The 13,774-nt window shown below is 48.4% G+C and overlaps 1 protein-coding gene across 5 annotated transcripts in view; it reads right to left on the bottom strand.

Annotated features, from left to right (window-relative positions):
• MED12 (mediator complex subunit 12) overlaps positions 1-13,774 on the bottom strand; it is a 1,704,158-nt gene that overhangs the window by 120,073 nt on the left and 1,570,311 nt on the right. The window lies entirely within an intron of this gene.

The raw sequence follows: 13,774 nt of genomic DNA, 5'->3' as shown, positions 1-13,774 counted from the left end.
GACTGAGCAGCCAGGCTTATCTCAAGAGGGGTACACGTGAGCTGTAGCAATGAAATTCGTAAATACAAGTAACACTTACACTCAAGGTTTTAGTTATAAATAGTAATTTATTTAATGTCAGTTTTAAATAAGCATTCTTCAAAAAGGCAATTCGTTGTAACAATTCAAATACACTTTAAAATTACTTTTCAGAGTCAAATAAAGCCAGTGGATAATCTTTGGATATGCTTCACACACTACTCCTACACCTCGAGTTGACTTCAATCACAAGGAAAGTATTTGCATTTAAATATCACACCAATAGCCTTTTGTAGGCTCTGAGTTGCAGAAAGGAAAGGGTTAGGGAATTCTCAGCAATTGTGAGGACAACTGAATGCTCCAGTGAAGTCTGGATAAACCTTTCCCAGCAGTACCAGTATACAACAAGCCACCACCTATCACAAACCCTCCCAGGGCAGCCCTCTGCCCGGCAGCCCCTGTGGCTAAGGGACACATAGAGAGGACAAACCGTATCAAAGTCAATGGATTTAGAAGTGTACCTTCAGGGAGCCAGGACAGCCAAAGTCATTTGGACACAGCCTATGGATCTGATGCACTTCTTGGACAAAAGTCAAGCACATAGTTAGAGTTCAGAAAAATCACATCTAGGGTCACAAGCGGTTAAGCCTGCGAGAAGGGAGTTGAAATTAACTCGAAAAAGATAAGCCAATGCAATTCCCAACTGAGAAGAGCACAGCTAAAGGCAATACGGTATGTATCCCAAGCCTAAACAGTACCTCTGGTTAGAAGAGTGGTGCAGCTGGATTCCTTCTTGCCACAGCGATGCAGACCCTGGTTCCTGAGCCTCAGTCGTGAGGACAAGAGGGAGGATGTCAGCAGAGCTCCTGCGGCAGTCCCCTGGAAGGTCGTCGGCAGCTACGGGCTCTTTTCGGTTCAGCTGCACTTTGCGGTTTCAGCGCTTAGCAAACAGCACTGATGCGGATCAAGCACACCGGTTTCACTTCCTTCACGCCCTCGGTGCTGCAGTCTGGTGTGGGGCCTCTGGATCAGAGGGGTCCTTAGGAGGCTCCTGGAGCTTCTAGCCTGATTCATTCTGCGGCAGACGTTGCACTCGACTATGGACACTCGACCCCGGGCATTGGGTTCTCGCAGCAAGTCGGGGATGGTGGTCCAGTGGAGTTCGCCTCGGGGTTAGTTGGTCCCACTAACACAAGGGGAGAAGACGTACCATTCAGAGAGTCTTTGAAAGGACAGCCAGCCAGCCAAACAGGACTAGTTACATTCAAGCACTCCTAGAGACAAAGGGCAGGGGAGTTTCTGGAACCACCCTCACATCCTGTCCTTCCAGACACACTGGAGCCAAACCCAAGAAAGACCTCACAAACAGAAAATGGCGGAAAAAGAAGACAGGCGCCATTTCAACAAAATAGTCACCCGTGGGTGCTGTACTGCAGCTGCGGGTTCAGCTTGCGGCAGAAAAGCACAATGGTAGGAAAAAGTAAACCACTGCCACCAGTCATTTAAAGTAGTAAGAGTAACATAAAAACGTTACATGGGAAGGTGGGATAAGGGGCTACTAAGTAACCCCCCCACCGCTCCACATAAAGATGGTGTGTGCTGGTCCCACAAAGAGAAAAGGTAAGTAAAGTCAATTTCACTTTACTGTTGTTTGGAACTGTAGTTCACCCTGGAAAAGATATTAAACCTTAAGAGAAATCCAAAGGACTTCTCAGAGACACTGCACTGAAGGTGCGTTTGTCACAATACAAAAAGCAAATGCCCATGGAGTTTGCCAGACTCCAAAAACAGTGAAAAAACAAAACCCAAATCAGGTCAAAACGCATGACAGGGAGAAAAAGGTATCACTCACTCCAGGGTGACAATTAAAAAGTACTAAGTACAGCAAAAGAGCTGGGGGTCTCTAAGTTTGAAGGGAATTAATACAGAAATAAAAGTTCTCTCTAACAGGGCTGGAATGGGTAGCAGGAGTGTGCGTGAAGTAGTGTATGGAAAAGCCACCTGCTGCTATGCAAGTGGCTACTGTAACTCGCTTTATCCGGCTCAACCTGATGGCTACCTGATCAAGCGACTACAATTGCTGCAGAATGCTGCAGCCAGAGCTATTCTTCACCCCTCTTTTGGAGCCCACATGTCTCCATTGTTAAGGCAACTGCACTGGCTTCTCGTTGCAGACCGGATTTCTTTTAAGTCCATGTGTATGGTGCACCAAGCCTTTTATGGCCGTGGAGCTGAATACCTGCAAGGGAAAGTTTTCCGCTATGCGCCTAATCGCCCTCTGCGCTCCCAGTCGGCTCTTCTGGTAGCGGTCCCTCAGTACAGACTAACTCGATCAGGAGGGCGCGCCTTTTTGGTGGCAGCCGACAAAGCATGGAATGACCTTCCCCTTGCTTTACGGGGAATTGCTGATCATTTTGTCTTCGACCGGCTACTAAAAACAACACTATTCTAGATTTCAGTCCCATCATCAAAATTGTCTATCATGCTACTAGCGCCAAGATGCCTTAGGGTGTACATGCGCTCAACAAGTTCTGTTAACATAACTTACCCTTCCGCTCTACACCTTTATGTTCGCACTTAACCAGTCAGCATTGAGACTGTGCTGGCTCCTGCATTCACTCCTTCACCCTGGAAACGCCCAACACCAGAATTCAAGGGCATTCCAAGAGCAACCTGCTTCAAGATTGCCCTAAAGAAACCCCTGGCTTTCCCAGGAGGGAGTACTATGATCACTCATACACCCCCACTCCCAATGATGCCCAACCAACACCACCAAGTCAATAACAGATCAGTAAATACTATCTGCTTGTGTTGTCTCCAATGACTGTTTCCATCCCACTTCTCTTGGCGTTCTGTAGTGTGCTGTACCATGATATGACAGTTTCTTTATGTAGCGCCTATACACAATGCGTTTCAAAGCGCTTCACAAGAAGGGAGGCAACAAGGGAAAATACAAGACATTCTTACAGGCCATGAACAACAAGAATGTGAAATTAACTATCGTACACGGCCTAGCAACCTTTCAGATAGTGCAAGAGTGAAGACAGATAGGAAGGAAACGGGAAGAGACCGGCGACTACCGTACTAAGCGCAACGAAATTTATGGTAGAGCCGGAGAATAATACAAGGTGGGGGGGGGGGGGGGGAGAAAGGAGGGAGAAGAACAAAACAAGCGGCTATTGTACTAGGCCTAATGACATTTCAGATAGTGCTAGAGGGGGAGGGCTGGAATAACAAGTAAGAAGGGGGGGGGACACAAACATTTGTTACCATCATACTAGGCCCAAGGATAATTCTAATAGAGTAAGTGCATAGAAGAAGTGAGGGGGGGGGAGAGAAGGGGGAAGGTAGAGGAGAAGAGAATAATACAGTGAAAAGAGAGCAGAGAAGCCGAGGGGAAAGCTAATATAGTTGCAGAGGTCAGTGAAACAATGTTGCAAGGGAACAGAAAATGCAGGCAAGGATTCATGGCGACGATGGGCACAGCATGATTCAGGGCCAACCCAAATACGAGATCTAGGGGAGGTCCAGCATGAGAGTAGAGGGGGTGAAGCACCAAGAGTCAATGTGTCCAAAAGTCAAATCCAAGCGTTGGCAAAAAGTAATTGATGGTGACCCCTTTGTGAATCAAGACAACTCCTGCAAAGAGTGTGGGGGGGGGGAGGGGTGTAGGAGGGAGAGGAAAGCAAGTGAGGGAGGACAGCAAGTGGGGCCAGAAGGGAGGGGACCGGAGGGGGGCCAAGGGAGACATACAGGGGAACAGGGGGAGGTGGGGGAGTATATTATCAGTCACGGGGGACCAATGGGGGGGGACACAGCGACATCATGGGAACCTGAGGGAGGCACACAAGTGACAAATGGGAACCAGAGAGGGTGTGGGGGTCAACAGAGATATCACAGGGGACCAGAGGGGGAGGGGGGCACACAGCGACATAATGGGGGACCAGAGTGGGGGGCCAACAGAGACATCAAGGGGGACCACAGGGGGGAGGGAGGCACACAGCGACATCATGGGGTACTGGGGGGCAACAGAGACATCACAGGGGGCCAGAGGGAGGAGGGGGGCCAACAGAGACATCACGGGGGACCGGAAGGGGGAGGGCCAACAGAGCCATCAGAGGGGTTCAGAGGGGCGAGGGGGGCCAACAGAGCCATCATGGGTGTTGGGCAGAATCCTGTGCAGTGCCCTTAGGAACCACTACACACAATTAAGACTACAGGTGGCAATACAGGTTTTACCTTTGGTACAAGCCGGTACTACTATGTTAAAGTGGTAGCAGTAGCGGAGCAGCCAGGCTCATCTCAAGAGTATATGAGCAGTAGCAGAGATTACACAAAGGGACCACAATTACTGTGACTCAAGCAAACACTGACTCAAGGTTTCAGGTAAAAAATATAAGTACATTTATTTTTAAACCGTTTGTAATAAACACAACACTTCTATTAATTCAAAATCACACGTAAAATATACTACAACTAACCAATTCACTTTATACAGTATAACTCAAGGTAAGTACCCATTGTTTTAACGGACCGGTGTTGTGAAACAAAAGATGTTACCTGGAATACACTTGCGATCACTTTTTGACAGTAATGACAGTTCTGTCTTACTAAAGAAACGCGTATCCACGGCAAGAAATGTTACCGGGGCAAAAACACACTTAGCACCTGAGATACCCAGAGAGAGTTGGCGGCAAAAATCATAGGCATGATCTCTGCTTCCAAAAGATCAGGACTTGCCCGACTTCCTTGGAAGCAGACCCATAACCCCGGTTCCGAGTGCCAGCCAGTCCCAATTGGGACCTTTTGGACCCTGTCCTGGCGCCAGTGGCACCAGGCTCATAAAGATGCCCAGTCCCAGCGCTGGAAGCGCCGGGCTCATAATGCTTGGGTGGACTTACCTGCAGCAGACCATGCTGCTTACTTACCTGCCAGTTGAACCCCTGATCCTCTTCTGTTTGGGACTACTTTTCCTGTTGGGTGGGGCAGGAGCCACTCCCTAGGTTCAGAACACTGGAACTCTTCTGGAAAGCAGGAACTCTTTTCTTACCTAGGCGTGGCTGTGGAAGGAGACACCTAAGCACTACAGGAGGCTATTTAAACCACACCCGATGGATGAATCTTGCTTTGTGTTATTCTGCATTCTCTGCAGCAGAACGCTCATCGTGTCTTCTGCTTCTGATCCTGGGCCTAAGGGAACAAAGGCTTACCATCCTGGAATCCAGTCTTCAGCAGCACCTGTAAAGACAAAGAAAGAACAGGTTAGCACTACGGTCTTCAGTGGCAGCGCATCTCTTACCTGGTCCATCGGCTGTCACCAACGCCTCGCGCTGCATTCTGGCATCTGAAGGACAAAAGCTTACCAGCTCTTCGCACGCTCCGGAGGCCTTCGGCGCTGCATCCCGCATCTGAAAGACAAAAGAAGGTGCGTTTAAAGACATTGGGCAACTTTGTTACTCACGTGCCATTACTCCTTCCCACGCCGAATCCAGTGGGTATTCCAGCACCCTTCAGCTTCTCTAAAGCTCCGAACTTGTACCTGCAAGATAAAAGGGACAGTTAGTGCGCATCGTGAAGCAGGCTACAAGCGCTTACTTACGTGCTTCCAGGCGCTTCTATTCCTCACGCGGGTTCGATCATCAACTCTCATCAGCCTGCCATCTGCCATCGCCGGAACCCTGCAAAACAAGAGATATCATTACAAAAGACTTTTAAGACATTTGAAGTGCCCAGAACTTACCGTTCGTGCAGTTAACGACGGACAGCAGTCCTCTGAGGTCAAGAGGCCTGCACCCTTATCCAGTGAAGAAACGGGTTACGGCACCCTGCCCCGAGGCAGATGGAGAGCTCGGCGTTCACTTACCTAAGGTGAGGGCGTTAACCTTTGGGGTTCTACAGGAGAAGAGAAAGGGAAGAGGAGAGAGGCACCCAATAACCCCAGTTCATTAATCCCATATTTTCTATCTGCAGACATCTTACTCTTCGAGTCAGACATACAGTGCACAGAGGTCCAGCCCAAAGAGCCAACCGTGTGTTACACATCACCTTTGAAGATACGGCATTCACCCAGTCAAGACCGGCGCCTCTGCGGGAATCAGGTGAGCGTTACAGAACACAAAGCCTACCGCAAAACTCCCACCCAGGCGCTATGGAAACCTCGGATACCGACCAGCTAGCCCAGTTACTTGGGGAACTAAGAGCAGAAGTGCATGCAGCCCGTCAGGAAACGAATGCTCTAAGAAGGGAACTGATTATTTCCAAGGAGCGAACAGACGATCTCGCTAGACAATTGCTACAGTCACAAGCCGGACAAACTCCGTTACCCGCATCAGGGGCAAATCTTCCTTCAACATCCTCTACGAACCCAGTGCAGATCAATCTACCTGGGAATGTACCTCTGGCTCCGCCCGAACGATTTTCTGGTGACCCAAAGAGGTTTGCAGTATTTATTAATCAGTGCCGGTTGCACTTCTTATGCCGGCCAGCAGCCTTTCCAACTGATCAAGCTAAGGTAGCTTTCGTGCTTTCGTACCTTAGTGGCAATGCGGCAGACTGGTCGATCCCTCTAGTTAATCAAGATGATCCGGTTCTCCATGATTTTCAAGCTTTTCAGCTCAGTATGGAAAAACTGTTTGCAAGACATTCACAGGGGCAGGCCTTGGACAATGAGCTTCTTTTGTTGCGACATGGTAATCAAGACCTTTTGGCTTATATTGCGTCTTTCAACAGACTGATAGTGGAAACTCGATGGCCTGAGAACAAAAGGATTACGCTGTTTTATAGAGGTCTACGTGGAGAGCTCAAAGATGTGTTAGCCCAAGTAGTGAATCCCCCACAAGACTGTTCGGACTATATTGACTTAGTCGTTCAAATTGACCACAGACTGCAGAACAGGAAGGCCGATCGTTCCAAGTTTGATGCTCGAGTATTTTCCAAACCACCAACTCCTACCAAAGGAGTAGACTCCGGGGAACCCATGCAAATAGGGGGCCTGAAAGGACCACTAACACAAAAGGAGCGGGAAAGGAGAAAACAGCTGCAATTATGCCTCTATTGCGGAAACTCGGGGCACTTTCTTTGAGACTGTCCGGTGAAACCAGTCAAGAAGGCAGTAGGAGCTGCAGTTACCAGGGTCACAACCTCTGAGCAGGGAAACGACCTCGCCGACAAGGATAGAGGTCCTCTTGCCGAGCGTTAAAACCAGTTCCGTGACCTCGCATTTCGTGATACCTATGGTCCTCATTAGCCCTGAACATCCGGATCGATTACATGCGATTGAAGCTTACGTCGACAGCGGTGCCATCGGCAATTATGTGGATCATGAAATGGTTTTGAGGATGAATCTGACTCTTTGTCCAAAGGCTGTAAAGGACGTCATTACTACGGTGGATGGTACGGAGATAGCCTCCGGACCAGTAACGCATACCACCCAAGAAGTGACGCTAGTAAGTCAAGATGGACACCATGAGAAGATCGTATTCGATGTGATCAAGGCCCCTCAGTTCCAGATTATTCTAGGAATTCCTTGGTTAGAGAAGCACAATCCTCAGATCGATTGGCGAGCAAGAACGGTTCAGTTTCCAGAATGTCTCTCTACTTGTCACCCTCGACCTGGTGTTGCACTGGCAGCAATTTCCTCAGAGGCTCCCCAGTTACCTCCTGAATACCTAGAATTCCAAGATGTTTTCCGGAAGGATCAGGCTAACTCTCTACCTCCTCATAGGTTTTATGACTGCCAGATAGACCTGATACCTGGATCTACTCCTCCTTGTAGTAGAATGTATGCCCTCACCGAGCCTGAGAATCTTCACCTCCGACAATACCTGGATCAATACCTAGCGAATAGGTTTATTCGTCCTTCCAAGTCCCCTGCTTCCTCAGCTTTGTTCTTCGTTCCAAAAAAAGAAGGGGACCTTAGAACTTGTATAGATTATCGCGCCCTGAACCAGATCACCGTTAAGAATAGATATCCGTTACCTTTGATCCCTGAACTCCTGGACCAAGTCAGAAAAGCATGCATATATACAAAGCTGGATCTTAGAGGAGCCTACCACTTGGTACGAGTAAAAGAGGGCGATGAATGGAAGACGGCCTTCCGCACCAAGTATGGGCTATTTGAATATCAGGTCATGCCCTTCGGACTTTGCAATGCCCCGGCCGCCTTTCAATATTTTATGAACGATGTCCTCAGAGAGCTCATAGATGTGTGTGTTGTTGTTTACATTGACGACATCCTCGTTTATTCTTCATCGGAAACTGAACATCGGAAACACGTGAAAATGGTCCTTGAGAGATTGCGTCAACACAAACTTTTCGCCAAGTTGGAAAAATGTGTTTTCAACGTGACTGAAGTTGAATTCTTGGGATTCATATTATCACCTAGGGGAGTGCGTATGGATTCAAAGAAGGTCGATGCAATTCTCAAATGGCCATCGCCATCCTCCGTAAAATGTGTTCAAAGCATGTTAGGCTTCGCTAACTTTTACCGCAAGTTTATCCCCGAATTCTCTCGAATAGTCCAGCCCATCACCGCGCCTTGTTAAAGAAAAACAAACGTTTTGAATGGTCTACCGAGGCGGAACAAGCTTTCCAGAATTTGAAGACTAGATTTATCTCTGCACCGATCTTAAAACATCCTCGCCCAGAACTCCCCTACATCGTTGAAACTGATGCTTCGAGCCTTGCCATGGGGGCAGTTCTATCACAAAAGGACCCAGTAACCAATCAGTTGCATCCCGTGGCATTTTGGTCCCGCAAATTCTCGCCTCCTGAAATCAATTACACTATTACTGACAAGGAACTTCTAGCTATCAAGTCCGCCTTTAAGGCTTGGCGGCATTATCTTCTGGGGGCCCGACACATCGTTACTGTGATTACAGATCACCGAGACCTGCAATATTTGAAAACCGCAAACGCTCAATCCTCTAGGCAACTCCGTTGGGCACTATTCTTTGCCGAGTTTGACTTCATAATTACCTATCGACCTGGTACAAAAAACGGTAAAGCTGATGCCCTTTCTCGGTTGGGAGTGGAAGAACATTTGATCAATCCTAAACCTGTACCTATCATTCCCGAACAAAGAATTCTAGGTGTAATCGCCACACAATCCATAGAGGAAGTTAAGGATAAAGCCAGGCTACTGGTAACTCCAGCAGACATACAGAATTGGCATCTGCAGGGAAAGGACTTTACGGTGAAGGACAACCTATTATATTTCCAAGAACGGTTATACCTGCCCAGCACAGATTTACAGAAAAAGGTAATCTCTTGTTATCACGATTCTTTAATGGAAGGACATCCCGGTATGACCAAGACCTCGGAAAAGATCAAGCGCTACTTCTGGTGGCCGTCTTGGAAAAAAGATATCAGAGACTTTATAATGTCCTGTGGAGTATGCGCCCAAAACAAGAGTCAAAAGGAAAAACCAGCCGGCCTCTTACGCCCTATTGACATCCCGCCTCGCCCTTGGCATACGCTTTCTATGGACTTCATCACCGATCTACCTCCATGCTCCGGATACAATACGATCCTAGTAATCGTGGACCTATTCTCCAAGATGGCGCATTTCATTCCACTCAAAGGCTTACCAACAGCAGCAACTCTGGCCCGAGAATTTCTCGAAAACATCGTACGACTGCACGGTTTTCCTTCAGTTCTAATTTCGGATCGAGGTAGTCAATTTATTTCTCATTTTTGGCGAAGTTGCTGTCGGTCGGCTCAAATTGATGTGAGACTTTCGACCAGCCACCACCCTCAAACCGACGGACAAACCGAGAGGACCAATCAAACTCTGGAACAGTATTTGCGCTGCATGCTACAACAAACTGAAAAAACTTGGAAAGATATCCTTTGGATAGCCGAATATGCCTACAATAACTCTGTCCACTCGGGAACTGGGAAAACCCCGTTTTTTCTTTTATACGGTAGTCACCCTCGAACCTCGGAGTTGGATCCACTCCAAGATCTTGGAACACCAGCAGTAGACCACCTGCATTCTACAATCACCCAAGCCTTTAAGGAAGCCGTTTCTCACCTTCAAAGGGCTAAAGAACAATACAAGAAAGGAGCAGACCAACATCGGAAGGAAGCCCCCCAATATCAAGTAGGAGATCAAGTCTGGTTATCCACCAAATATCTACCTCTAAAAGGACCACGCACATTCAACCCAAGATACCTTGGTCCCTATTCCATCACTACCATAGTAAATCCAGTAGCGGTCAAGTTGGACTTGCCCCCTCACATGAAGATACATCCGGTCTTCCACGTCTCTATTAAAACCCGTGCAACCTCAAACCCGACTAACTACATCTCCAAAACCTATTCTAGTTGATGGAGAACTCGAGTTTGAAGTCAAAAGCATCCTGGATTCCAAGATCTCCAAATCTAAACTATTTTACCTGATTGACTGGAAAGGCTACGGTCCCCAAGAAAGATCCTGGGAACCTGCAGAATATGTCCACGCGCCTTGTCTAATCAAAAGATTTCATCGAACATTTGCTAACAAGCCCAAACCCCCGGAGAAGCCCGGTTTGGGAGGGGCCTTGAGGGGGGGTGCTGTCATGATCTCTGCTTCCAAAAGATCAGGACTTGCCCGACTCCCTTGGAAGCAGACCCATAACCCCGGTTCCGAGTGCCAGCCAGTCCCAATTGGGACCTTTTGGACCCTGTCCTGGCGCCAGTGGCACCAGGCTCATAAAGATGCCCAGTCCCAGCGCTGGAAGCGCCGGGCTCATAATGCTTGGGTGGACTTACCTGCAGCAGACCATGCTGCTTACTTACCTGCCAGTTGAACCCCTGATCCTCTTCTGTTTGGGACTACTTTTCCTGTTAGGTGGGGCAGGAGCCACTCCCTAGGTTCAGAACACTGGAACTCTTCTGGAAAGCAGGAACTCTTTTCTTACCTAGGCGTGGCTGTGGAAGGAGACACCTAAGCACTACAGGAGGCTATTTAAACCACACCCGATGGATGAATCTTGCTTTGTGTTATTCTGCATTCTCTGCAGCAGAACGCTCATCGTGTCTTCTGCTTCTGATCCTGGGCCTAAGGGAACAAAGGCTTACCATCCTGGAATCCAGTCTTCAGCAGCACCTGTAAAGACAAAGAAAGAACAGGTTAGCACTACGGTCTTCAGTGGCAGCGCATCTCTTACCTGGTCCATCGGGTGTCACCAACGCCTCGCGCTGCATTCTGGCATCTGAAAGACAAAGGCTTACCTACTCTTCGTATGCTCCGGAGGTCTTCGCACTGCATTCCGGCATCTGAAAGACAAAAGCTTACCAGCTCTTCGCACGCTCCGGAGGCCTTCGGCGCTGCATCCCGCATCTGAAAGACAAAAGAAGGTGCGTTTAAAGACATTGGGCAACTTTATTACTCACGTGCCATTACTCCTTCCCACGCCGAATCCAGTGGGTATTCCAGCACCCTTCAGCTTCTCTAAAGCTCCGAACTTGTACCTGCAAGATAAAAGGGACAGTTAGTGCGCATCGTGAAGCAGGCTACAAGCGCTTACTTACGTGCTTCCAGGCGCTTCTATTCCTCACGCAGGTTCGATCATCAACTCTCATCAGCCCGCCATCCGCCATCGCCGAAACCCTGCAAAACAAGAGATATCATTACAAAAGACTTTTAAGACATTTGAAGTGCCCAGAACTTACCGTTCGTGCAGTTAACGACGAACAGCAGTCCTCTGAGGTCAAGAGGCCTGCACCCTTATCCAGTGAAGAAACTGGTTACGGCACCCTGCCCCGAGGCAGATGGAGAGCTCGGCGTTCACTTACCTAAGGTGAGGGCGTTAACCTTTGGGGTTCTACAGGAGAAGAGAAAGGGAAGAGGAGAGAGGCACCCAATAACCCCAGTTCATTAATCCCATATTTTCTATCTGCAGACATCTTACTCTTCGAGTCAGACATACAGTGCACAGAGGTCCAGCCCAAAGAGCCAACCGTGTGTTACACATCACCTTTGAAGATATGGCATTCACCCAGTCAAGACCGGCGCCTCTGCGGGAATCAGGTGAGCGTTACAGCAATACTTTTGTCAAGGCAGACAGAATCAGAGAACAGTCATGGACAGAAATTCAAGAGTCAATAGGCCGGAGCCAGTGTCAAGTGGAACCGGGTTCCTGTTGTCGAGGATCACACAGTCGGACAGTTCACGATTCAACGTAGCCAGGAGTACTTGGATATTGTCAACAGAGGAAGCAAAGGTTATAAGGAGGGGGGAAGACAAGGGCAAGCTTTGGAGGCTAAGAAAAGGGATTCACCCTAATTCCTCAAGCAGAACACAGTACCTTATTCAATGAAGAAGCTGGTGTCACAGCAGTTGTTCCTGGTAGTTTCCTGCAGACCCACGGTTCCTGGAGCTTCGATACGAAGTAGGTCGTCTGGAGGGGTCTGCACCAGACAGGGCTGAAGCCTGCAGCAGCGACGGTGAATAAAAGGTGCGCTCCTTTAAAACAGGAGAGGCTCTTCAGATGGCTATCCGGACCACTACAGAAGGGTGCAGCGATTTCGACCACGAAGAGGATCCTCTGGCTGAAGAAGATGAGCTGGTTATCCCCACCAGGTTCAAGGGAAGACGACTCCGGACTGGATCTAGAAGGGTAGAAAGCTTAGGACTGCAGCAGGGCTTCACCGGGACGGGATAGTTGCAGCAGCCGACTTCTTCTCTGCTTCTCTTCGGTTCCTTGTAGTTCCAGAGGCGACTGACTTCTAGCCCAAGAGTCCTGCCTTTTATGTGAAAATCCCCCATTCACACAGCCTGGCTGTCAATCACACAGCAGAGGGGTTTGTCCAGCCTGGACAACCACACCAGCCAATCATGGAAAAATGCGACTTGTGTTTCCTAGGATACCCTGTGCAGGGGGGGGTGCGGGGACTACAGCCCTCCCTCACATTCAGCCCACCTAGACACCCAGGTGCCTGGAGGAGGGCTTCTTGGCAGAAGCCCGCCAAAAGACAGTGAACAAAGAAGGCAAACCTGGTTTGCCGCGCAAAGTAAAACACAAGAAGGACTTTACCAAAAAGAGATGGCGAATAAACCCGACCGGAGCCAAAAGAAAAAGTATTTGTTCAAGCGGGTTAAAGTTTAAGGCTAATATAATAGCCTAAAACAATACCATGTTTATATAGTATAATCGCGGTAGAAAAGTTAGGGTAGATACCACTGCCACCAGCCAAGTCTAAATGTTAAAAGAGCGAAACAATGCTGTAGGAGGTACATATAAAAAGGGCTACGGATTAACCCTTTCTAGTACTCCATGTAAGATGGGGTGTACTGGATCTGTTGTTAAATGACTACGTAAAGTTAATGGCAACTTTACCCTTTTCTGGGGAACAGTAGTTAGCCCCAGAAATGGAGTCGGTGGGAAGTCTAAAAGACAAGCCTGTGTCACTGCACTGAAGGTGCTGTGTAACACACAAAAGAAGGGGGCTACTGAAGTGGTTTACTCCAGAGCCCACAATCACAAAACAGATGAAATACACATGGCAAAACATGGGTAAGAGTGGGGGAAAAGCTCACACTCTTACCAAGTGGAAAAAAATAACTCCAGAAATCCAGCAAAGCTCCTGAGGGACTCACTAGGTAAGGGAAATTAGCAATTGAATGAGAATTCTCCCTAACAATGGGTGACCAGAAGGGGGCACAACAAGGACGAGGGAAGCATAGAGGGAGCAGACATGGGCCTTACAAAATGGGTCTTGGAGGAAGGGATCGGCCATGTTAGAAGGCCTGATCATCAAGCCTGGCAATGGC

Source organism: Ambystoma mexicanum, chromosome 5p (genome assembly GCF_040938575.1).
Source record: "Ambystoma mexicanum isolate Mex_15411 chromosome 5p, UKY_AmexF1_1, whole genome shotgun sequence".
Lineage (NCBI taxonomy): Eukaryota > Metazoa > Chordata > Amphibia > Caudata > Ambystomatidae > Ambystoma > Ambystoma mexicanum.
Note: the sequence above shows the minus strand (reverse complement) of the source record. Positions and strands in the feature narration are given on the sequence as shown.